The sequence below is a fragment of the Amyelois transitella genome, chromosome 18 (genome assembly GCF_032362555.1).
Source record: "Amyelois transitella isolate CPQ chromosome 18, ilAmyTran1.1, whole genome shotgun sequence".
NCBI classification, from domain to species: domain Eukaryota; kingdom Metazoa; phylum Arthropoda; class Insecta; order Lepidoptera; family Pyralidae; genus Amyelois; species Amyelois transitella.
In genome coordinates, this window is record NC_083521.1 from 10,355,402 (window position 1) to 10,381,689 (window position 26,288).

Consider the following 26,288-nt stretch of genomic DNA (forward strand, 5'->3'; position numbering starts at 1 on the left):
AAATAAAAGTTGCGGATTTATTTTTTATGCACATGAAGAAAAATCATACTAAAAACTAAGTTCAGGAGTTATGTAACAGAGATCTTATCAAACGCTTCTTACTATATTTTATAACAAATAAATACTTTTACAAATGAGCATCCTAGAATATTTTTTATTGCAAATTTTCTTCAATATTCGCGTTGCAACTGTCGTCCGATACACTGATAGCCATCTTTATCAAACTGTTATCTGCCGTCTCGGCAATCCATTCCGCCCACTCGACGCCTGCCAGCGGCCCTTATTTGAATTCGTGGGTTCTGGCGATAAAGCGGGATAACGAACGCGTCTATTTGCGAACGAGTCGCGCCTGAGCAAACAGCGCTCAACTCTTCAAGACTACAAAGTATGTATACGGAGGAGCAAAGCCAATGGAGTAAGTGCCCATAAAGGTAGGTTTTGAATAAATTAATCTGTATCTAAGCGAAATGTAACCGAAACTAATAGAAAATGCAATAATAACCTTCAGTGTACAGTGAACAATGTGGCTAAGAAATTTGACATAATCCCTATTGTGAAGTAAATGCGTAACTATGGATGCACTACTGTTGCAGTACAACTTCCGTCCAATTCTGCGTCCTCCATAGTATTACGAGCTCCGTGGCCACCAACACACTGACAGAGCGTGCTAGGCTACTGGCAGCTTTCCGACCGGCCTCGGGCTCTCTTCCCATCCGGATGACATTATTGCCGGCCTGCCCCGGACGTGTCTGCTCTCACGAGACGCCATAAAAGAAACGCTGAGCGAACTGTTCACGCCCTTTAATTGGAATTCGCTAGAATTCTACTTGTTCTATTAAAACTTTAGCAAATCTGTCTTTGTTCTCTCGCTAGATACGAATACTATTTCTAGATGCAAATTAATCGGGAGCTATCGGAATGAAAAATAGCTAAAATATACTGTTAATAAATCCAAAATCTTCATCAAGTTCTAAAAATGCAAATTTTTGTTTGTAATTATATAACGCTGTGGGTGTATGATTTTTTTTACAAAAGAACTGAAGTTTTATATTATTTTTTAATGTAAGAACTAAATGCAACTGGAATCAATTTGGAAGAAAAGCATTAGTTCACAGTCTAGTCTAGATAATAAAATAGATTTATTATCAAAATTGGGTATCACTTATTGAAGTCAACTATACGGAAAATTTTCATGATCATGTACGTTTCTAGCATTAACATTTAATATTATGGAAGTCACGCTTCCTGCGCCTGAAGCAATGTCCGGAGAGTATTGTGACTATAATGGCGCGCCCTGCCTGAGCCGGTCCACGGTTCGAGTGCCGGCACTGAATGGGCGCCGATCCGCCACGCACGGCCGCAGTCACTTCCCGCTTTTTAGCCCGCTCCGCATCGCCGGCGCAGCCTCCACTCTGCCATAGACTTCATAACGTGTGCACCATTAACAATGGTCACGACACTTAGACCAATACCTTCTGCTTCGTCGTTAATGACACATCTATTAGCATTAAGATTAGCATTGAGTTTATGACTGCCATCTTCATCATAATAACCGCGTGAGTTTATATCGCGAACTCGATTACGTAATTTTTAGTTTGTTGATTTATTTACCTAGCTAGTTATGTTGGCATCCATCCATTTGATGTTTTGGCGCGACAGTTCCATCCATTGCAAAGTCTATGGTCTGGTCAGCGGCCAAATTGCCGCTTTTTACATTCCACAATCGTAAAAAGTGATCGATTTAGGTCTCCGGTGGAAAGCCGCAAAAACGAGGGTCGTTTTGCACAACTCGGCATTGGCGGCGAGAAAATGTTTGTGACGTAACTGCGATGGATGCCCGCGATATTTTAGGGACTCCTCACGTGGTCTGAGAGCTGTGACAAATATTATTAATACCAAAGTAAAGTTTCCAAGTAAATAACAGAGAGGTGAAACTTCCACCAATCGAAATATTTTACGTAGTTAACAATAATGTATTTATTCCCTCGCATTTATTTCACTTTATACTGTCCCTTCAAAGCTTGGTCTTTATTCACTCTCTTATCGTTAAATATTTTTCGGAAATTTTAAAGTCTTTCAATAAGACTGCTTATAAGTACGTGATAATTGACTGGGCAAAATAAGTGCCAACAACATGCTTTTGGATTTTTATATTTATTTATAATTTTTTATAAATAAATATAAAAATCCAATAAATAAATATAAAATATAAGTTTTTTTATTTATTTATAATTTATTATAACTCCCACGGACATAAATAGTGTAATTCTATTCTACTCAGCCGGAAACGACACAACGATCCCACATTTATTCAACCACAAAATCCCGTCTCTAGCTCCCGGTCTACACACTAACAGCAGCCTCTTATCAGCTGTCGGCCGTCGTGAGCGACAGTCATATCTCTAGTCATGTCAGGGAGTGCTTGCTGGCTACAGGAGTGAGAACTTGTACGATGTCAACTTACTTTTAATGAAAAATCCAACCACAATGCGAGTTGGACTAGAATTATCCCATATCTCTATTTGATCGAATTTGTTTATTTATATTATTCACTGCAAAATTTTTTGCAAGTTTAGTTTTAGTAAAGAGCGAATATTTCAAAAAATATTAGCACAAGCCAGTATTTTTTTAGGTCAATCCCTTGACCGACTTTTAAAATGTCAAAAGATAAGCAACTAGCAAATTTTTCTCATTCCATTCCCATATCTTGGCGAACGTATTAATACCTTAATAATCATAAATACTAGTTCCGATGGAGTTTTAGTGTCACCCGGAGTGGCGGCTGTAAAATAAAAGAAACCCAATCCTTTGAGGGCTAGATAGATTTGGGACACATCTTATTACACTAACCTAACACAGTTTCTAAGAAAGATGCTTTCAACAATTATTTATCTAACGACCATCCATCCAACTGCATTAAAAGCTAAGAAATAGCATTATGCCATTAGCCGTAGTCAATGTCTGTGTTCGACTCGTTAACAACGTCGATAAAATCTTAACAACTCAGATGCGGGCGCGATCGTTTCGGCTTCTATTAAACCTCGCACATTAATTGCAATAAAAAGTCCGGTAATCCTCAGTCGCTCAGATAAAGTAAGACAATACAATGACGGGGCAAGTTCCCACTCGCCGCGGGCCGCTTTCTGCGTTATCTGCAGATCGCGGCTAGCGGCTGTCGCGTCGCAGCAGTTCGGAAAAAAAATCTATATTTTGTATCTTAATCATAGAATTCAGAACATGATTTCGTTTTCCTGATGTTATTTATTGAGGATATTTTCCCTCAAAGAAAGTTCATATCGGTATTTTTATAAAAAGACTTCACTTTCGTTTTCACAAGATGACAATTTATCTTTAGTTTCTACTCGTAGTGACAATTTATTATTGGCTTGAGCTTAAATTTTGTAAGCAGCATTAACGCCATCCAAACAAAGGTAATCGCATTTTACGCGTCGGTAGAGTAGGTACAGTTATTACAACACCTCGATGAAATCCGCAACACTTTTTCTCAATGCCGCCACAATTTGATCTAAATTTATTTGTGAAATGAAGTAGACAAGTTACCAACGTTTGCAGCCAAATGTGGCCTGTTTCCTCCGGGAATGAGAAGGCTGTATGTATTATTTATGTTGGAAAGTGCAGCCAAGATTGTTTCGAGGAAATAATAAAATTGAAATGGCTCTCTGGTTTTACGGCAACGATTCCATAAAAGCCGCATCGAAATACTCGTTTGGAAATAGCTGATCGATACGCTCGCGAGTAACTTTGTGAAAGTGCTTTGTTTAATTAAGTACACTTTGTAATTTTAAAGTTGCTCGTATTAATTGTGTCAGGTTACTAAATGTTGAAGAGATTTCATGTAGTTCATTAGTTTGATTTGACTATAACGACTTTATGTGATCGTTTGTATTCTTACCATATATATGAGGTAATTACCATCGGTTACTCTCGCCATAACAGCTCCGCATCATAAAGTGCTCAGTTGCAGCATGTTCAGTACGTTGCTCCCGACGGCTCGCGCCGCAGTGGCCGGGACAGTATCAGTTGTACAATGCGCCAGCGCAACCCGATACTACAGATGTAATCTAGAAGACTGGGGCGCTTTATAAAGGGTATAGAATATACAAGGACAGAATGCCAATTCATACAATGATGTGAATCGTGCGTGACGGTGTCATTTTAACTATTAATACACACTCACTTATTTTCGGCTTTAAATAGCATTGCAAATATTTTCATTAGCACTTATAGCATAGTATCAGTTTTAACCAAAACTGCAAAAATTTTACCTCAAATGAATGCATGCTTAAAATACTTACACCTACTGTGCATAGGTGGATTTGTTAATAACTAAATGTTTAAAATAATTACATTATTGTATATAACAAACCGCGTTTAATAAACAATATAAATAAGTTTCTTTCTTCAAGTAGTGATAGGTTTATATTTGTTTAAACCTACGAATCACACGGGTGGACTCTCTTTCAGAGTGTCTCAATTATATATAATATAATTGCCTTCCTATTCGAAATATGCAAAAGATATTAAAAGCAATACGATTAGATATTTTAATTTAATAATAATTGTCAATTTTATAGTAACCAGAGCAGATATACTCGTATTTATAAAAAACCCTATGGCTCTATCATAATATAAGTAGGTTTAATACCTATTGTATATTTCGTTTTCCTTTCTTACAGCCGGCGCTGAAAATCAAACCTTACAAAAATACTTTATAATAAACTGCCAAAACGGGAATAGGGAACAATAGAAACACAAATCAGTTTCGAAATGGAAAGTTGGCATTTACTGAAAAGTTGTGGACTGAGAATAACAGGTTTCAGCGGAGGCTAATTTGGGTAGAACACAAACAGCTATTAATAGCTGCACGTAATCTGTTTGCTAATAACCTTCCGGATTTGTTGCGATGTTTGGTCAATTGTTTGTAAATATAGAAAACCCTTTGGTTTCATATGTACGCAATTTTTAGAAACATCTGTGCCGGTGCCAGCCATAGGGCTGAGGGAACCTGCCTCACAGATAATGCTAACTTTTTCTGCAAACTTACTTGCAAATTAGTTGATATTATTACTTCACGTCTAAAATTAATTTTAATTAAAGAATGTTTAATAAATTCTAAGTATTCTGTAAGAAATTCTAAGAATAAAAATAAAATGCATGGATAAGCGATTTAATGTACCTACTTTTCTATGAAGCGTTGTGAAATGCATCGACTTGACAGCATGCCAGGCTTCCCGGTGGCATCCAGTAAGCCTGCCACAGTTACCTCACCACCCCCTCCCCCCACCTCTTAGCCAGCTTACGACCGCTCCAGTAATCCCTGGAAACCTATTAGTTGGAATTAAAATAACTGCCAGAAATATATACCTATGTGCAATTTTGTTTCAACATAGATAATTTTGAGAAGGGATTTGCAAACTACGTAGTGCTAAATAACTCAAATATTTAACTACAGGAAGATTAGATTACGTGGTCAACGGCAAGGGAACGCTATTTACTTTGACCTATCCTTCTAACATAAACAAATGCGACAGCCGCACGTTTCGTTCCGGACAACGTTCGAATATAAAAGATGTATTTAGAAACTCTGCGACATTCACAGGTAGAAGTTAATTAATATTTCGGAGGGACCCTGGAGCTGGTCCGCGAGTGACGCCGCTCACATGCAGATGTTTGGAGCGGCTCGCCACTCGCGAGAACTGAAACACAACATATACACTACGTATATACCTGTGTAAGGTGCTGAGCACACGGACGACTTTATCAGAGATTCAAACTAAGTGTACTTACCACGCTCACGATCATTAGATAATAATTGTTATTATAATCACGTAAATAGTCATTAAATAGTTATGTTAAATTTTTTGATAAGTGCGTAATAAATAGTTAACTGAATAATTATAATAAGTGGTCGTTGTTAGTGAATACTGTGTTCGAATAAAAAAATATATCAAATTTGCACTGGATCAACCAAATTTTAACGATACTTTAATATTCACGGGGCGAATCACACAGATTAAGTTGAAGGCAAATAAAAAGATTGAACCAAACTATTTCAATAATCCAAATTTAATATTTTTTTCTGTAGTGCGCAATTTGCCTAATGCCGCCCGCAGGCAAACCGCTGACATGCACGCGAATTCGGATACGTTGCAAAAGGTTGCGGTTGCAATGTGCTGCACTGTGCGGCCGCCACGCGCCACGCCGCGCCGGGCGGGGCGCGGCCTCGCCCCACTTGCGGCCGCACGGCTTCAGGCTGGCTGAAGGAGCGCTCGTGAGGGCTGAAGCAATCACATTTCCTCTGCGAGCCAAATAGATTCTGTCGCGTTAAGATTGGCAACACTCTCTAGCACTGCTTAATGTAGCTGCGAAGGTATGAACCACATAGGTAGTACTTATTAAACGGTTTAAAGGTCTCCTCTCCAGAGTTGAGGCTGTAGCCGAGATTTACACCAGAAGGCAGAAGAATAAAAGTCTATACCTTTCGGTATCGTCATTCTAAATGTACAGTTATGATAACAACAAAGCAAATAAAAGTAACGGAGAGTTAAATCAAAATTTAAATGTTTGTGTGGTCTCTTGAATTATTCGGAATTGTCAAGTAGGATTATGAAATTACTGGCATTAGTTGCGGTACTAAAGCCCGCGATGATTTATGCACCAATTTGCATGATACAACGAGCGCGCCCCGCGCCCCGGGCCCCGGGCCCCGGGACCGCAGTTGTTAGGGATATTTGTACTGCAAGAACTATTGTTGGAGCCTACCAGGCATAACCAGCAACATACTGACTGAGTACACGTTGTGTTTGAGGATACTGGCTGACAACTTAAAATAGCATGAACTACATACATATAATCATGCATCTTCTCTACTTGCTATCTTCCCTGCATACTTATTTCGCATTCTGCACAAACTTATCGTCGATTTATGGTACTTTTACCTTAACTTCTTCATGCTTAAATAAAAACATTTTTTGTAAACTTAAAATGTATTTTTAATATCTGTATCGAGTCATACCAGTTCGAGACGACGCAAAAAATAAAAAGGATCCCTTGTGGATTTCATTCTCGCTTGGGAGACTAATGAAATTAAGCTCACGGAAGATTATTTTATTTAAAGGTTTTTTGTAAAAACGTTGCAACCTTAGATTAAATCTTTTGAAATGAATCTTGTACTCTATGATAGAGTGTTTTTCCATCTAGTAAATTACAGGGTTGTTTTATTTTAATCAAAAGCCGAGCCTGCGGCGGCCGCTAGTCACGCGGCGTTCGTGTTCGGGGTGCTGAGTCTGCTGACATCATTGCCACAATATTTAAACAAGTGAATTCGATCGGTACTGTGCGGTGGAGACTTGTAAGTTTTTGTTTGCATTTTAAGATGGGTTTAAGTACTTTTGTTAAGTTTGATGTTTCTATGTTAATTTTTTTTTCTAACCTTTATTTTGTCATAAGTATAAGTGTGTAAGCACATGATTTGATACAACACTCTTACATGCCAAAAATATGGCAACACTTTTTCTACGTTTCAAATTATGAAAAGAATGCACATTTATTAACTTAACGGCGTTCTGAAAAAAAAATGCTCATTTTAATAATATGACGCAAGAAGGACCAGATAAAGTAAATGGAACAAGTTTGTATTAAACCGTGGCAATTCAGTACGTGACTTAGGCCCACATCGTGCCCTCAGCTCGCCTCAGGTCCGACAATTTCATACCGCGTCTACTTTTAAACGTATTCGGCATCCAAACCGCAGGCAAATCTAACCGCACGACTGCTGTTTTAAGATAACGAAAAATTGTACTCTGCGCAATTAAAATAAGGTTGATTTTGGACTGTGGCGGTGGGTTGAAAAGTAGGGTTGTCAGTAATAACATGGGAGCGGCGTAATACCGCACATCCGCAGGGCCGCCGCGCGGATGACGCCGTATTTACATACGTGGCACAAGGGGACACCGCCGCGCAAAATTTGCCCAATTTATTTTAATGACAGACGTGCCGCCGAGCGCCGTGGCACTGACACACCGAGGCTTCCGCCGACTGCGCCCACTTTTAACTGGACCCACAGGCGCAGTCGCCGGATTATAAAATATTATTTTTTTTCTTCCGCTAACTGCGCCCACTTTTAGAATGCTTAAAAATCTATAGTGTAAATCGAATTCTAGTACAGTTATGAGAAAAAGTATTTGAAAGAGTTATTTGAATACATCATTTAATTTTATAGTCATATGGAAGAGTTATTGACAAAATTTAACATAGATAAATCAATCTGAAATCAATAGAATTTAAGTTTTAAAAACAACAGTCATATTAAGTAATTCATAATACAAATTCATATTTAGTAACACAAATAAACAACATTTCAATCACTACCTGACCGGCGCGGCGTGTCCAGGAATCTAGTCCTTTTGTTTACGCCCGAGATTTCCGCTCGACCAATTACATTCAAGAAGCTTATCTGTTTAAAGTTAAGAGGGGGTCGTAATAGTGCAAATAGGTCAGGTGTGCCACAGGTCATCATGCAGTTGCAAAATTTTGTCTTGGTTGCGTCGGTTAATAATAGTGAACTAATTTAAGTGAGCTGTGCTGTGAGAATTATGTGTGAATCCCTTGATACCTACATGTTAAAAGTAAGTATTTACCTACAAATTCAAAATTATTATGATAATTGAATAATTAAATCGTGTGATTTTAGAAAAACACATGTCCTATGGTTGCAATTTTACAGGAAAGAGAAAGAACCGATTTTTGTTCAAATACTAGTTTCTACAGCAAAAATGTTTGTATGACTAAACAGACTGCAAATTAATTTTTCTAATATAATCAATAGGTAGATGTAAATAATTCAATCAAAAAATGGACATGTGTGGTTTTAAAAATACATGTGACTTGTGTTGTTTTAAAATGATATTAGTTAGGACATGTGTTGTTTTAAAAGTATAATCATACTTAAAATGAAACTATTTTTTGAGAAGCTTAAACCTAGAGTACTAACATAATTATTTTATTGCTTTATTTATACTAATCATCGCCTAGGAGGCTACTTTTAAGAAAACATGTGTTAGTTTTAAGTGTATTTATTGAAATATGAAAACATTTAAATTATTACAAAAAATAAGTAGAAAGTCGAGAAAATTTGCAATTTATGAAAGTGAACGACGGCAAGCACATCCAGTGACAAACAGGAATGACGTCATCGGAACTATAGGCCGTGTTGGCGCGATAATTTAAAGGGTCCGTTCAAAAAAAATCCGCATTTTTTACGATACATTTGATTGTTTTAATTTTTCAATAAGTTTATGACCTATTTTACATGGAATTCTTTAAAGTGAAAACAAAACTAAAATGTTGTATGTTCCCTATTAAGGTATGGTTTGAAACTCCTATAAAAACACATTAAAAATATGTATTTTAAGTAAACATTTTATTTTAGATCTAACAAGATGGATGGACAACACCCTTCAACTTCTCGAGGATTACCATGTTTTCATATTGACGTTACGCAACGAGGCAAACAGCTTTTGCGTAGAGCAGGGTATGAATACACATTAAAAAGAATAAACAAAGACGGCACTAAAGTTTGGCGATGTGCTAAAAAACATATATCCTGCTTTGCTGCGCTTAAAACTAGAAATAATGATATTTTACGTGAATCTCACCACTGTCATGGACCCACTGATTTTGCAAACAGTGAAATAAAACACCAAATGAGAATTTGCGCAAATGAAGTACAAAAGGATTTAAATGTGTCAACGCATCAGGGGGCTTAGACAATGTAGTATCGCTTCTTAACGAAACGATGTCGAAGTTCTTTTTCGTCTTAGAGATAACGATAAACATTTCCTAGCCAATGTAACGCAATTGTCGCGATCGTTGTGTCGAACGGATCGTTCGATAAACAAACGAATATTGGCTATGGTACCGAAAATTTAGCTGTCAGTTTCAAATTGGAACAAACAAAGCGGGATTATTCTAAAGTTTAAGTGAGTGTTTACTGTGAGTGTGGTGAGTCGTTTTTAATTGATATTATTAATTCTTGACGCTTTTTAATAATCTTATAGCAAAACTTTGATAGTGTTAAATTATTAAGAGTGTTTTTACATAGTTTTTACGTAGATTTCTTCAAAATTAAATAGAATCATTGTGATTGTAACTGTTCAAAATAAATATAGTTATTTTTTTATTTTTAGTGTTAAAGAATGGATTCTAGGGTAAGGGCAAGTCCTGAACAACTCTCAACTCTACTGGAGTATATGGAAAGGTAGGTAAATCCAAGTTAATTTCCATTTCTTTTAGATTCAATCGTACAAAACTTTGGTACCACTTCAATCGCTAATGTAAACAATGACGCGATAATAACAATGAAGCATTTGTGTATTGAACCGTTGCTTATGTTACAGTCATGGGGACCTGGCTAGGCCTGTTGCAGGGGCACAAGGTCGAGTACGGTCAGACCAATTATGGTCTGATCTTACTAATATATTAAATTCCGTTGGTGGTGGTGTCAACAAAACAACAGACAAGTGGAAAAAAGTAAGTAATGACTAGCAATTCTATTCCAATAGCCGTATTTGAAGAGTCCTTGTGATTATAATTTCTTTCTATGGAAATTATTCAGATATTTAGTTACATTTAATAATCTTTTCTACATATTACATGCCAAGCAATTTGGATGTGGATCTGGTATAGATAAAGTCACAAGTTACAATCTGCTTTGATGTGCAAATCAAGGACCTAGAATATCATATATTATTATCACATATGTGCAAGAAGATGTAACAGGGATGTTAGGAATTTTTCGGTCCAGTGGAGTTACCAATTTTCAACTTATGTGGTTGTATGCATACTTATGACTGATAATTCCAAAAAGGTATGGGCCGATTTAAAATCCAAGACTAAGAAAAAAGGTCTGACCTTGCGGCAACATGCCAGAGGGACTGGAGGTGGACCGGCTAGCCAGAAATCCTTGTCGCATTTGGAGAAAAGGGTTCTGGCTATAATCGGCCCAACAGCAGTGGAAGGACAAGACTATACAAGAGCTTGGATTTAGTGTATGTATTAACCTTATTTTCCAGTACCTCATGTAACAAAATTATTAGCTAAAAATCAATACTAACTAGGTAAATCTTGTTGAATAAATACTGTACTTGAATATTAGAAATTAAAAATTTTAGCCATTACACATATATAATTAGATAAAACAGTATACTATTTAATTAAGTATATACATATTCAATAAATATCAATAAATATCAACATAATAACTTTTTCAGAGACCTCAATCTTCTGCACCTGCACCCTCTCAATCATCTGCAGTTGTTGCTCAAGAAGATGATCCAGTATATGTGGATCATGCTGTTGGGATGTCGTTTTGATAGTGAATTAATAAAATCTAGCTCTGAAATTCTCATAAATAAGGCAGTTTTGTATATGTTTTAGTATTGAATGAAAATGAAAATGAATGAAATGAAAATGAAATCTTTATTCTCAATACCTATTGGATGCAATACATCTCTTATTGACGTCAAAAATGTACTTATAACTAAGTCTACCGCCGACTTCCAACGCGCAGGTGAAGAAGAAGCGGCGCAACAAACTTCACCGCAGCCTTTTCTACAAAGACGTCAATTTAACAATTTTTTATAAAACTTATTTACAAATATCCTAATTTTAAAGTATATATCTAAACAAATGGGGTGTAATAGCTACTTTAGTTTTTTGAGTATCTATTTATACACATAATAAAAAACAATAGAAAAGTTAAGATAGTACACTGAATATTTTTTTAAAGAATACTTATGGCGTGATCTGCATTCGATATCAAACCCAAAAATATAATTTTAGAATTATTGTCTGTATATAAGTCCGGGTTAAATCATAACGTACTGCATAGATTTACTTAAAATTTAGCATGGATATTACTATTTATGTTGTATAAACAACAATTCCGGCATATCTTCAATCGTTTCCATATGTCTTCTTGATGAAAATCGCCTTTGACGCCTCACCCAGGTATTCTCATTATGTGCAGCCCACAATAAACGTAAAGAATGCATTTTTATATAAATAAAACTGTATTAACGCAACGTAGCCCTTGTACACAAATCACAGCTGACTGTAATTTTCGGCCATTTTGTAGCGATATCGACAGCCCCCAAGCTTTCGTTATTATGGCGAACACATGTCGAATCGAACGATCGCTCCCGAAGAGAAAGCGAACGTCAAAAGTGCCGCTTGGCTACGCATTTGTATTGAAATAGGCGAATAAACAATTCGCTAATTGAAGATTTCGCTTCGTTTTCGACATGAATGTAAACATTGTCTACCAATTTTGTTATCGATCTCGATCGATCACGTGATTTAGCGAAGGCTTATGTCATCCCATACATTTTTTTATTGCCGAACTTCGTCATCGTTTTCAAAATGTTACTTTGTCTAAGCCCCCAGGTGTTTGAAAATAACATGAACATTCTCAGAGACAAGGGACTGGATTTGGTCCAACCTCTTCCAGTTTTTCATAATATTGAAAAACGGCTATACAAGTTGAGAAACAAGTCTGTAAGTGCAAAAAAACTCACCTATCACAAAGCCGTTGATATGGAAGTACCTAAGAAATATGAAAATTTTGTGTTAGCGGATTATAAACAAGGAACTAAGCGGATTTTAGTGTTCGCTAGCCCGGATATGATTAAATATATTAAAACAGCTACACGGTTTTTTATTGACGGAACATTTAAAATCTGTGTCAAGAGTTTCTACCAACTTTATACACTCCATGCAGATTTAGGAAGTAATGAAAACTACGTGAATATTGTTCCAGTTGCATATTCACTTCTACCCGATAAGAAGATGGCCACTTATGAGCTGCTTTTTGAAATGATAAAAAGTCAAGTTCCAGAGTGGAAGCCGTCTGTAATCACCATGGACTTTGAAGTTGCAGCAATGACGGCATTACGAAATGTTTTCCCAGGATTAAAAATACAAGGTTGTTACTTTCATTTCACTCGCAGCTTATGGCGTAAAGCAAAAGAATTGAACGTCAGTAAAACTCCCTTAGGAAGAGCACATGTTAAGCTTTGTGTTGCCCTATCACATCTCCCCCCAAACTTAGTCGATGAAGGCTGGCTCTATATTATGGAGGAGTCACCGAACAGTGTAGAAGTTGTAAAATTTAATGACTATTTTGTCAGAACATGGTTCGAAAATTCAGCTCTTGCAAATACCTGGAACACATGTCAAGAACCGCATAAAACCAACAATGCAGTAGAACAATGGAATAGCCGCATAAGAAAATATGTAAAACAAAAGCCTAATATTGCCCAGTTATTAGAAGGACTTCAAAAGGATGTAAGGTATTATTCAGTAGCATTAAGTAAACCCCTTATCCAAATTTCAAAGATGAAACAATCAACAATTGAAAGAAAAATAAAAATTGATGGTGTTATTAACGAATTAATATCTGGTCATGTATGTGTAGGATTTTGCTTAGAAAAACTAACAAACTGTTGATAGGATTTATTTATTGGAGATTACTTTTTATTATTATTTTAGAATTAAGACATAGCCTTATTATATTGCTAATAATTTGATTATTATTTAGAGAAGACTGATTTGCTTTTAAAAAATTGTTTTTATATATATATTTTTACATTTATGTTGATTGTTAACGTATAAAAATAATGAATGATTGTGATATTATTTTTATGTTTAGATATAGATACTTTTATATAAAGTTGATTATTGATTAAGAAAGACTGATTTTCTCACTTACTAAAATTTATAAAAAACGCAAAGCAAATATTGTTATAATGAGAAAAGTAATGTAACTGTGTTATTTGGTTTTAAATAAAAAAGGATTCTGTCTTCTCAGATAGATATTTTATAATTATATAATACAACTTTAATTTATGATTGTGTCATTTTAACATTGGTTAAACAATGAAAGGTTTTTTCAGTTAACGTTTATAGGTACTCAGTAAGTTTTGTATTTATAGTGACGAAGTTAGTATTTTGTTTTATTTATATTATGTCCTCTTCTTATTCATAAATGTTTCTTTATTTGAGATTTGTTGATTTTAATGTTAATTTTCAGTCATATGAATATCTGTAAATATAAATGATTTTCTCAAAAAAACTCTTTCATTACAAACGCTTTTTCTTATAACTGTACTTGGAATAGATTTCCCAAGCAAACCAAAAGTGGGCGCAGTTAGCGGAAGAAAAAAATTAATATTTTATAATCCGGCGACTGCGCCTGTGGGTCCAGTTAAAAGTGGGCGCAGTCGGCGGAAGCCTCACACACCGATAGTGCAACTCTGTGTCCTAACGTCGCCAGATTTTTTGTAATAAGTAGTTGTACTTACGTTATAAGAGTTAATCGTCTTCGGTTGACCTATGAGTGAGTAATTACGATCATTAATTATATGAATGACTTGTAAAGTCTATGAAAGTCTCTTTGGATAAGATAACCAACCCTTTTGTTTAATAAGTAAAGCCATTTGTTTTATATGAATAAATTCAGGTAAATGGAATGTTTTCTTTTTGCCATTGTCTTTAACTAGCATAAACTCAGATACATTTTGATGGAGTGCGCCATAGATGTTCCAATATTTTATGATCAGTTTTCCTATCAAGTACAGTAGAATCCGTTTAGTACGACTTCGCATATAACAACCAACCGTTTTTAGCGACGCAACTATAGACATATGTTTGGTTTCGTATCGAGCCACTATGAAAGTACATTCGTTTATTACGACTCCGCTTATAACGACCGACCGCTTTTAACGACGGAATTCAACGCACATAGTCCGGTTATAACGACGTGCGTCGACGTGTTTACAAACAAATCTAAGTTATAGATACATAATAGAAGCTATCCCCGCCCCGCGCACCTACCTAGCCCATGCATCGCGGACTGTCTGTTTTGTTTATGTTACATTTCCTAATTTGCGGGTGACAAGTGAGTGCGCGTACTAAAATGTACCGTATATGTATGCATATTATTATATGTGAAATAAATAAATATTTTTAATTCAATGTTTTTTTTTGTCTGTTAGTCACCTTAATACGTATTAATACGTATGTACATAAATTTTGTATATGATTATTAAAAAAAAAATGATTGTTTAGTACGACTTCCGGTTATTACGACGTAATATCACTGGTCCCTTGACCGTCGTTATAACCGGATTCCACTGTATTCACACTCTGATTTGCCCTCGTGTTTTCATCTGCTGCCATTTTAAATTTTATGAATCCATTCCGTTTCCTTTTGAAAGTGTAACAGTCAAATAGACTGATGGATTGACAGCCAGATTTTCGCATACTAAATTCTAAACTAAACATCAGTATGAAGAGTTGCTTAATTTAGCTCTCGTTAAGTTCTCCGCCTATGCTCTCCCTATCTTAATATCCGTAGATGTGTGGTGTGGCAGCAGGGTGCGTCAGGCAATCACTTGTAATGAAGACAGATGGGGCTCGGTGGCTCGTTCAGGCGCGGTTCAGGTGCCTCGGGGCGCGAGGTGACCTGCGTTGGCGCACAATGCAGGCCAAAGGGGAACCACTGATTTTCATTCAAACGAATAAAAATACATTCAAAGGGCTGGGCTATTTCCGATACATTTACACAAATTAAAGTGTAAAAGTGGCACAAATATGGCTGTAAAGTTTAGGTTTCAGTTATATTTTCCTCTAAATTTCGGTTATAAGTCCATTGATGATTTTGAATTTTATATATCTATGTACAAGTATGTTTTATAGGTTTTTTATATAGCTTAGTTGTCACTGTTGTCATCATTGAATGAAACAACAAGGGCTTTTGAAGAATTTGCGTCTATTTCAAGAAGAATCCTCGAACTATATAAGTACTAAAATATGAATAGACTAGAAAATGAACAGCAGAGATATATGTAGAAGACATGAAACCCGGGAGACCAAACTTAATTTACATATTTATCCAGGATCCAGGATATCAATCCAGGTCTGAACTAAACTAAGCTTGTAAGCGCGGTTGGCGTGAGCGCGACAGTCCCAGTCCGCCAACTGAACGTCGAACTGTGAGCCCGTGACTTGGACGTGTTGAACTCCGCCATCAACGTCCAACTCAATTGTTTGCTTTCTGACGCTAACACGAACACATTCCGTGAGTTCACGTTTCAACTCGATAGAACTATTAATAATTTCTTCAAACATAATAACATTGAGTGAATAAACGAACAAACTTTCGTTTTAAACTGATGTAAGTATAGAGTTGAGCAGATTTATCTCGAATCTGTATTTCAATCTGACTCGTGTATCGTAAATAGGAAGCAGTCCCAAGTTGCTGCAAAGGAAACTTTGTAAACGTGAAAGGCTTACAGTCTTATTGATTGTGTTTTCTACTCTAGCTTGCAGCTCGTGTAAACTTACAAAGGCAAGGTGAAATTTATCAACAGAATAACTACTTATAGCAATATTGTATTTGTCAAACGACAGGATAACATTTCATCATACGTGCACGATACTATTAAGGTATAAAGTAAATAGTTAATTAAGTAATAACATAATTCTTATGAATGAAATTTGAACTGATACTAAAACGAAATGAACAAGAGGGGAATTATTCCTCAAACTACCTAAGTGAGAAGAAGTATTTCGTGAAAGTACTAAAATTCTAGACTTTCGTCCGAGTAGAGATAGCTTCACAAGCTATCCCCCGGTGCTGGTCGGCAGCTCAGTTTCATCTTCCCGCACTTAAGTCTAATTCAAGTTACATTTCTTCATGTTAAGGTGAGCTTTGAAATAAAATCTAAGTAAAACGGCAATGGGTGAAACTTGAACCGCATTCTGGTTTTACTCGAACGTTCGAGTAGGTTTTAAGATAAGTAAGATTTAGAACATAATTATTGCATGGCCGCAGTCAAAGGCAGGAACTAAATAGCCTCATTTGGGCTTTGGCTCGGAGCATCGCGACCATTACCACCACATACAAAACTACTAGTTTTACCTACTTTAAAGAGAAGTCCCATTTTTTTTGGTCTTATTAATGGTAATGACGATGAGGTTGAACTAGTTCTATTTTATCTTTTACTGTTTTTCATTTTATTTCACTAAGTGATTCAGGAAATGTGTTTGAATAGAATAGTGGCCTCTCTATACTACAAGTCACAACAGCCAATCACGAGCTATCAGTCATTAACAAGGAAGAGTCTAAATCGCGCAAGCAAAGATTTCACAGATTGGAGCATTTATATATAACCTCCAACACAAAATCGTCGGAGCCGCGGTTCCCCAGGAATCATCCAATATGGCGGGATCTTCACTTTGGTGACGGGTGAGCCCGAATAATCGCTTCCGCTACAGTGGCGACCCCGACGTGAGCCGATGTTTTATAAACTTTTTATATCCAAATAGAACTTCAGAAACTTCTAGTGAGTTAAATGAGATCGTTTGCTTTTGTATATTATGTTGTATATTAACAGCTATTTCAGTAGCGTGTAGCGTAGACTAAACTCATTGTTATGGATCGGTTTGCCCGGTAGACCCTGCAGCTCTCCCTGTTCCCAAAAATGCCCCTAATTAGCGGCAGGAATAAATAAAATACGGAAGATTGCAAAATACGGTCTTTTCTTCCACTGACAAACAAGAACACACAAAAAAACACTATTCAAAAAATGACATAAAAAATAAAGAAATATTTCGAAACAATCTCCTTGGTCATCCCCAACATACTCCCCGCCTTGATGGTCGAAGGAGCATCAAAAATTATGACTTAAACAACATACATACTCCCCGCGCCTTGATGGTCATCAACAATTATGATTTAAACAATAAATCTAGATGGTACCCTCACTAGACGGCCTGAGCGTGTGGTTTGTTGTTTATAAGGGCAAGGCTCGAACTTTTTCTTTAACTCTTTGTCATTCTTTGCTGGTGACATAAAGTTCTGGGCTTGTGAAACCTCCGGAGGATACAGACGTTGTAACGGCCTTAATCTAACTCTTCGAGACGCTACTCTACCCTCATTGTCAGAACCCGGTATTATCTTAAGTACTGGTTTTGCGCCAATCAGTTTCACTGCATCTGTTGTTATTAACGATAGCTGAGCTCCTGAATCCAATAGTTCTCTTATTACCATGTTATCATTGCAGATGTCAAACTTACTCGTCTGAAGCAAGACTGTTGTATTTGACGCCGTATTCAGTAGAGTGCTTTGGTCTTGGGCTTTGGTGTTTTCTTTGTTTATCGATGTGCACATTATGGGATAGTGCCGTTTTTCACACACCACACATTTCGGAAACTTCCTGCATCTTCTTGCGAAGTGACCCATTTTGAGACAAATATGACATGCCTTCTTTTTGTTTAGGAATTCTTTCTTATTCTCTATATTCATCTTTATAGGTACTCTGCATTCAGAGCTACTGTGTGTAGTTTTTCCACACCAAACACACTCTACATTATCTTTCTCTCTCTGAAAACGTGATTTAACCTTTTCGGCTTCACTAGCAACAGTGAGGAAAAAGGCTGATGGCACGGTATCAGAATTATTTAAATTACCTTTTGCCATGTATATTCGTTCTTCCGATTCAACTTCCTTTTTCAAAAAATCTAAAATTTTGGTCAATTCATTGTCACCTAAAGCATTCAAAAGAGATCGATTCCAAGCTCTGATGATGTCATCAGGTAGTGTTGATTCTACCATAGGGTAAAGAAATGCTGCGTACTTATCTTGAGTCACGCCCAATGTTTCTAAAGATAAAATTTGGGTCATTAGTTGGTCATATAATGATCGCAATGATATTCCCTTTCCTTTGGACGACACTAATTTTAAAAGCTCTCTCACATAGTATTGAATGATAATATCATCTTTTCCAAATCTCTCTTTCAGTTGCTGAATAGCTTTCGGGTAATTCGGAGCCGATGGAGGGAAACTCTCTACCAAATCTCTAGCACTGCATCCTTTTTCGATACTTTGTATCAAATATTGGAATTTATCGCTGTCATCCAACTCTTCATCCAAATGAATTTTTTGAAATTGCGTCCAAAATTGCAACCATTTCTTCACCGTTCCATCAAACTTTGGTAATTCTAATTTTGGAAGCTTAAGTCTACCTCCTTTTTTAGAGCCAGATGCCGATCCAGTCACGGATTGATGCTCACACTCATTTTTCTTGCATAATTGTTCAATTTTATACTTGATCTGATGGAACTCACTTGAGTACGCGTCGTCCGACTCCATGTCGTATTCGAAAAAATTTTCATCGCGCTCTGGCGCGTCAAGCCAGACGGACATAATTTTATTCTGTAACTCAGACAACTCTGCGAATAATTCTTTTAATTTATTGAACTCCGGAATTGCTCTATCAGAATCATCAGATTGCAAAAAATTTAGAATTTTGTTTTTTACCAATGTGAACCTCCTCCTTGTTATTTTCCTGTTCGCAAGAAGGCGATCCATTTTTTTTTAAGTCACGGTCGCCACTTATGTTATGGATCGGTTTGCCCGGTAGACCCTGCAGCTCTCCCTGTTCCCAAAAATGCCCCTAATTAGCGGCAGGAATAAATAAAATACGGAAGATTGCAAAATACGGTCTTTTCTTCCACTGACAAACAAGAACACACAAAAAAACACTATTCAAAAAATGACATAAAAAATAAAGAAATATTTCGAAACAATCTCCTTGGTCATCCCCAACACTCATAAATACTGACAGTTTCACCCAAACATTCGTATCAAATAAAATTCGGAGTATTATTGTCAGCAGGCTTTGTAACGAGACCATCTTGTGTGAACCTTGCTTCTCCATGTATTTAATTTCATAATAACATTTATAAATGGTGATGTCGAGAATGGTTAAATGTGTCGTTAGTCACTCATAGAAATCGAAACGATAAAGGACTGTTGCTATGTAGATGTATAGGTATCATCATTATTTTGGCTTCATTCCTAGTTGCGTGGTCAATGGCCGAGGTAGATTTTAACCAGTGCCACCATGAGCACTGCGCTTATTATTCGGGCACATTCTAACACGACGGTCAACTTTTAGAATGTATATGTATATCGTCAAAAAATATTATCTGATAAAATAAGTTTATTGTACTTTTAGGTAAGCTAGCTATGTCGCCAGGCACGCCATCTGTCGCACTGGCGGGTACTCATCGCGGCCGACATGTGCGGGGCGGGCAGCGCCGCGCTGCGTGGGAACAGGAAACTACAGGAGCTAGACGGTGTGTATCTAGAGTATCATGTTGGTAAGTGCAGAGGACGAGCTGACGGGCGAGTCCGCTCGACAGGTATCTAGAAATACAAAACCAAACCCCCAAAACAGAATCTTTCGTTTGGGTCGTTACATATTGATACATAGGGCCTGTAGTTTATTTCCGTCTTAATACAGTAACAAAAATCTTAGAATACCGCTTTTCCTTTTCTTTGCTACTGTCTCTCCTACCATTGTCTGGAAACGTGACTTCTTCATTTGACAGCGTCTCGCGAATAAAGACCACTTTTGAATGTTCACTTTATTTACAGCCAATTCGACCAGTGTGAACATACAAATTGAATCGCTTATTAGTGTACTGTATGTACCGTGCCCTGCCCAGGGGAGCCGGCCCGATCAGCCCTGATTGTGAGGGTCATGTTACAGTTTAATGTGGTCCAATCAGGCCCTTCCGCCCGCCAATCTACCGAAACATTGTTCTTGTTTTAACGAAACTTGATCATAGATTTTGAACTGTGTCTTTAGTCATATGTTCCCTTTAGGCGAATAACAAAATCATACATACATCAAAATCCCAAATAGTACATATATCAAAATCCCAACTAATATTATAAATGTGAAAAGAAGTATTTTGTTTGTTTGTTCGTTACCTCTTCACGAGTTATCTTCTGAATTAATCTTCTTGAAATACCCACGTATAATTAAGAGTCTGGAGAAGGACATAGGGTTAGCCTTTGCCCATTATACTTATATATTCGTCGCTTTTTGTCGATAGCATTTAAATCTAGTAATTTATTTCTTAAATTTTAGAACACAATTCGTGCTTCACAACGAAGCCACTCAGGGCTAATTGGCCCTCTCCAGATTGATTCTAGAAAGGGTTCTCAGTCTCTATGGCCCATAGAAACAGAATGCACGTAGTAGTTATATTACTTCGATTTCTATGGTGTCCACCACATCCATATCGCTCAAACGTGCGCGCGCATTATACAGCGCATGCTAATGCGGCCGTCATGTGGCGAGCGCGCTGATCCATTATACATGTGTTTACCCGCGGCCCGCCGTGTTAACTCATTCCGACCTTTTTCTTTGTATGCTAACTATACGTGTGTGACGCGCCACTTTGAAACATTACTGTGAACTTACCTACTGAAAGGATGTAGGTATTGATCTGCACGACTTACTCGGATGTAGCAACAGCTCACGATGCCGAGCTGCAGCCTCGCCGCTAAGCCGCTTTCAGATAATTCTCTTATCTTTTCCCGTTTTCTCAGTTTGCACGCATTATTATCTGTGTAATAGGTATCCATTTAGCTGTGTTACTTACCTCATGTTGAAATGAAGTATGTTGGATTGATTTTTATTGATCTGGGAAGGTATATTTGATACATTTTCATAGTCGAAATAAAATGTTTTAAAAATACTTTGTAACTTTTCCGTTACGAATAATTGAGTGACTGAATCCTGAAAGTGGGCATCAAGGTAGTAGAGTGTATGAGCGTAGGGTAGAGTAGCATTAACAGAGAATGTCGGGAATTTTAACCGAAACCGGGACATTTTTTGGACATGAAAGCTATGAAATCACACGACAAGCTTAGTTACCTAATAATTTAGAGATCTGCTGAAATTAAGATAATATTGATACGTCTTCTTGTTGGTAAAACAATACAATTTTAAATAAAGCCACGAGATGAAAAATTTAAATGAAATAACAGATGTCGTATTAAGTGCTCTGCTATTTACCATACTTTATTTAAAGTTAGTTTAACTTAACTTCAGTACAAATACAAATACATTCAAATGGCAATATAATAAAATCAATCGATGGATCCGCTGCGGTTTGTGCAGCTCAGCACAGAGCCTCCGAGAACGCCGCGCGTGTAGCGCTGGGGACAGCTTTCTGCATTTGGCGAGTCCGCGCCCGAGTATACATATTTATGCTGCATTACTGCGAATGGATCGTGCCGGCGAGGGTCCAGTCTCACAATATAACCGTCCAGACTTAATATTATACCAATAAAATATGTACCTAGATAAGCTAAACACATATTGCGTACTGGCAGGCTGGTTGTCTTATTTGGGTTAGTTTCCCAGTGCTGCAAAACTTTTTTTTAGAAAGTACTTTATTTTCACGAATAGTACATTGTGTCATAACTAAAGTGACCATACGTCCCGCTCTCGGCGGGATTGTCCCGCTTTCAGGCTGTCTGTCCCGCTGTCCCCAGCGAGAGCCAAAATGTCCCGCTTTACATACAAAGCAAGTTTTTATACTTATTTTATATCAACATTGCACTCAAATCTCGCTGACGAGAACAGTCAGTCAAAAATACTAAATGTACAGACAAAATATTTTTACTTTTTTATTATATGTATAGATAATTATATATAACTAGTACCTATATAGTATATTTTTTTATTTATTTTATTTATTTATGTACAAAATTCCGTAAGTGTCCCGCTCTGACGCAAAAAAAAATGGTCACATTAGTCATAACACATGTCATAACCAACACGACTTACCATAGTAAGTCGTGTTGGTTAATTTAATGTCTATCGACATTAGATAGAAATTAACACAACATTTCACAAATAAGATAATAAAAAATACAATTATAACAGACATAAAAATATAAAACGCAAAAATTGTACAACACAGAGTTCAACAATCGACTGACACGAGCGTAATAAATATCAATAGTAAAAAAATAAAGTGCTGAAAGTTGGTCCGTCGAGTCAGTTCCCGCTTTTGTATGTGTCGCGTTAAATAAGACGTTAGCTTGTTCCGCTAGTTCCCGGCGCGATGTGATACAATTTTAAATCGAGCGCCACAACAATAAGTAATCTGAACAAAATGTAATCAACAGCTTTGTGTTAGTAATCTGTAACTGTATATCGCATTTTGTAATCAAATTAAAAAGTGATTGTAGTCACATGTAGTACACAACAAAGCGCTACGGCATAGCAGCTACGACACGTCTACGGTCACTATCATGCTACGAATGTTGGCGGCGCCTGGAACCACGCAGTCAGGCTAGCAAATAAAAATGTTAAATTTTTCTGAAAAAGAAGGTATTATTGATTTTATGTTTCAAAACGCTTACGTGTCTTATTGTCCAACACGTGACCCGAAATAAAATAAAATGAACTCATTCAACTGTCTTCATAGCCTTAATGCTCACTGTCTCATTTAACAAGTTGCTTAAGGTACGTAGGTCATTTAATATTAATAATAGGTATAAACTATAAATTATTAAAACAAATATATCTATCACTTGCCCAATCCATTATAGTATATTGCATCCCTGTATGGGGTGGTGCCACCAAAATTAAAATGTTGGAGTTGGAAAGGTCCCAGAGAGCGTTGTTGAAAGTTATGCGCTTTAAGCCGTATACCTTTTCTACATCCTGTCTATACGAGATCTGTGATCTCCTTACGGTTCGAGGGTTGTATATTTTGAATATCGTTCTAAGGTTTCATGGGACTACTGTATTTGATCCAAATGTGTTACGAAAACGACGGAATCATATGGTTGTGCCGCTGCCTGTTGTTAAAACTCAATTTGCAGGAAGACAATATGCGCGACAATCGGCACTATTGTATAATAGATTAAACAAAATGCTAAACTTTTATCCACATACTAAATATATTACTAAAAACATTCTGACTACATATTTAAAATCGCTAGATTACGACGAAGTTGAATCCCTATGTTTACAATTATAATTATAACTTGTATTTTACTACACACACAGTACACCAGTGCATTATACAGTACCTAAACTATGTATGGGTAATGTTTTGTGTTGTTGGTTGTGTATTTGTTTATTGTAATACTTGTTACTACAATAAAATAAAATGTTAAATGTACTTATCTACACTAATTGTTACTGAAGAGCGGGATCTCCTAACACAGGTAATTACTTACTTAAAAGGAGATCCCGGTCACAAATATGCTCATGTAAACCATGGTACAGAAATAAAGATTTTATTTATATTTATTAATAGGTAGGTATTTGATTGACACTTAATTTTGTGAAAAACTACCGAGGTCTTTGTCGAAATTTATGTTTGCATATTTTATGTGTTGGCCGAAACTAAGACTATTGAAAGGCAATTAATGTTGCTTACAAGGGAATATGCATTTAAAGTCTATTCAAAGGATAGTTCATTATCGTCTAATTTCTATTGTTTTTGTCATTGAGTTAATGAGTGTCATAAATACGAAACTTTGTTTTCGCTTAACTTTGGAATTTAATGACTTACTGACTTGAAATTTTGGATTTATTGTCGTGTGGGTAATGGATGGACGACAACAATTTTTCATACGTGCTAAAAGTACCGTTATTTTTTAAGATAAAACTAGGACTACCAAATAGTTAAACGATTGCATAACGTCGGCTGGAGTTGGCTTTCTGGTTAATAAAATGATAGCCCCGGCACAGCGGTGTCCCGCTCCGCGTCGGCGGTCTGCCATTAATTTCAAAAAGTTAGCTTAACTAAGTTATATAACCCAGGTTCTGTCTACTTTTGAAGTTCTAAATATGCCAGGTCAGGTCTAACACTGACCTGGCCCACTTCTATTTTGTAACGATGTGCCGAGTCTCCTAAACAGTGACAAGACTCACGAATTTAAAATTGACATGTTATAATTTTTTTTAAGTATCCTATCGTAATAAAAAATATCATAGATATGTAAGTGCGTCTCAAAGAATCTTATTTTCCCGCAATCTGAATTTATAATAAAACCTAGCTGTCCCGGCAAAGGTTATTTTGCCATATAAATAATTTTTAAGTAAGGTGGACCACTCTTATCACTAAGGGGTATGAAAAATACCTAGATGTTGGCCGATTCTCAGACCTACTCAATAGGCTCACAAAACATGAGTATCAGTCAAGCCGTTTCGGAGGAGTACGGGATTGTGACACGGGAATTTTATATATATATACATAGGATTAATTCTCATCTTACGTCATAGTTGTGACTTGACCTACCTGAAGGGCACATTAGCAGGTGTCTATCTATCAGGGAGAGGTACAGGTAGCTGTCAGCTACCCGAGAGCTCGCGACTAACTAATGCTGACTCGTAAGAAACCAGCACCATTTTAGTTCCATCGATGTTCCGGGCACTGTAGACTAGATAATGCGTTCATGTCAAAATCACCATTTTAGGCGAATGTCAACAACGGAAACGACTATAATCGTCTCCTGCCCACCCCTCCTCCCCGCCCAGCAATGTCGATGCGTGCTGGAAGCAATAATGCTGAATCTTTTAGTATTCATAGCGGTACTAGCCGATTCTGCACAATAAACATGGAAAGTTACTGGCAACATTACCGATATATTGCTCCGTTAATGCCAAAGATTGTAGGTTTCTGAAAAATATCTACAAATAGGTACAGACAGACATGTAACAGTGCAGAAAAGAAACAGCGTAATAAAAATTGTGTGTGCCAAATGCTTCATTACTATTGTGCTTGAGCTAAGGCTGCCGTGGCCGAGGCAATGCTAAGGATTTCTTTGGAAATTCTCAACGGAGCGAAGCCCCCGGTAGAGCTAGTCTAAAGTGATGAAAGGAAACGTGACGCTAATGTCATTAAAATTGTGTTGGCAGTAACAAAGTAGAAAACACTCCATTATCTGCGGACGAGTTGGCCGGCGTCCAGGACGTCTGACGAACACGTCAGTTTTACGAGGGAACTGATGAATGCAGGAGAGGGAATCACCAGGAGATTAGCGTACTTTAATGTGACTGACAAAAAGATTGGCTCAATTTTGTAACTTCAATTTCAAGAAATCATTATAAGCATTCTATAAATACGCACACAAATCTGAGTATTATTTTCCTACAAGTAAAGATACGTCAATACTGACGCACGGTAATAACTTCAACATATCGGGCCTTTAAAAAATTAAATCTTATTTCACGTTCCCTTTTTCCAGCAATAACCTGTTTCCCATCATTCATTTCTAACGCTTGTGAAAAAGTAACCTACGTAAAAACTACTTTTTCTGAGTTACGTAAGTATATTATTTTTTATGCTTTATTTCTTGAAGGAATAAACGTCGACCTGGA

General features: G+C 36.8%; 1 long non-coding RNA gene across 1 annotated transcript; it reads left to right on the top strand.

Moving 5' to 3' along the window:
- Positions 1-299: 299 nt before the first annotated feature.
- On the top strand, positions 300-25,975 carry LOC132902794 (uncharacterized). Its single transcript, XR_009657244.1, has 3 exons — positions 300-431; positions 20,103-20,223; positions 25,827-25,975. It is a non-coding gene; the product is annotated as an uncharacterized LOC132902794 (long non-coding RNA).
- Positions 25,976-26,288: the final 313 nt, after the last annotated feature.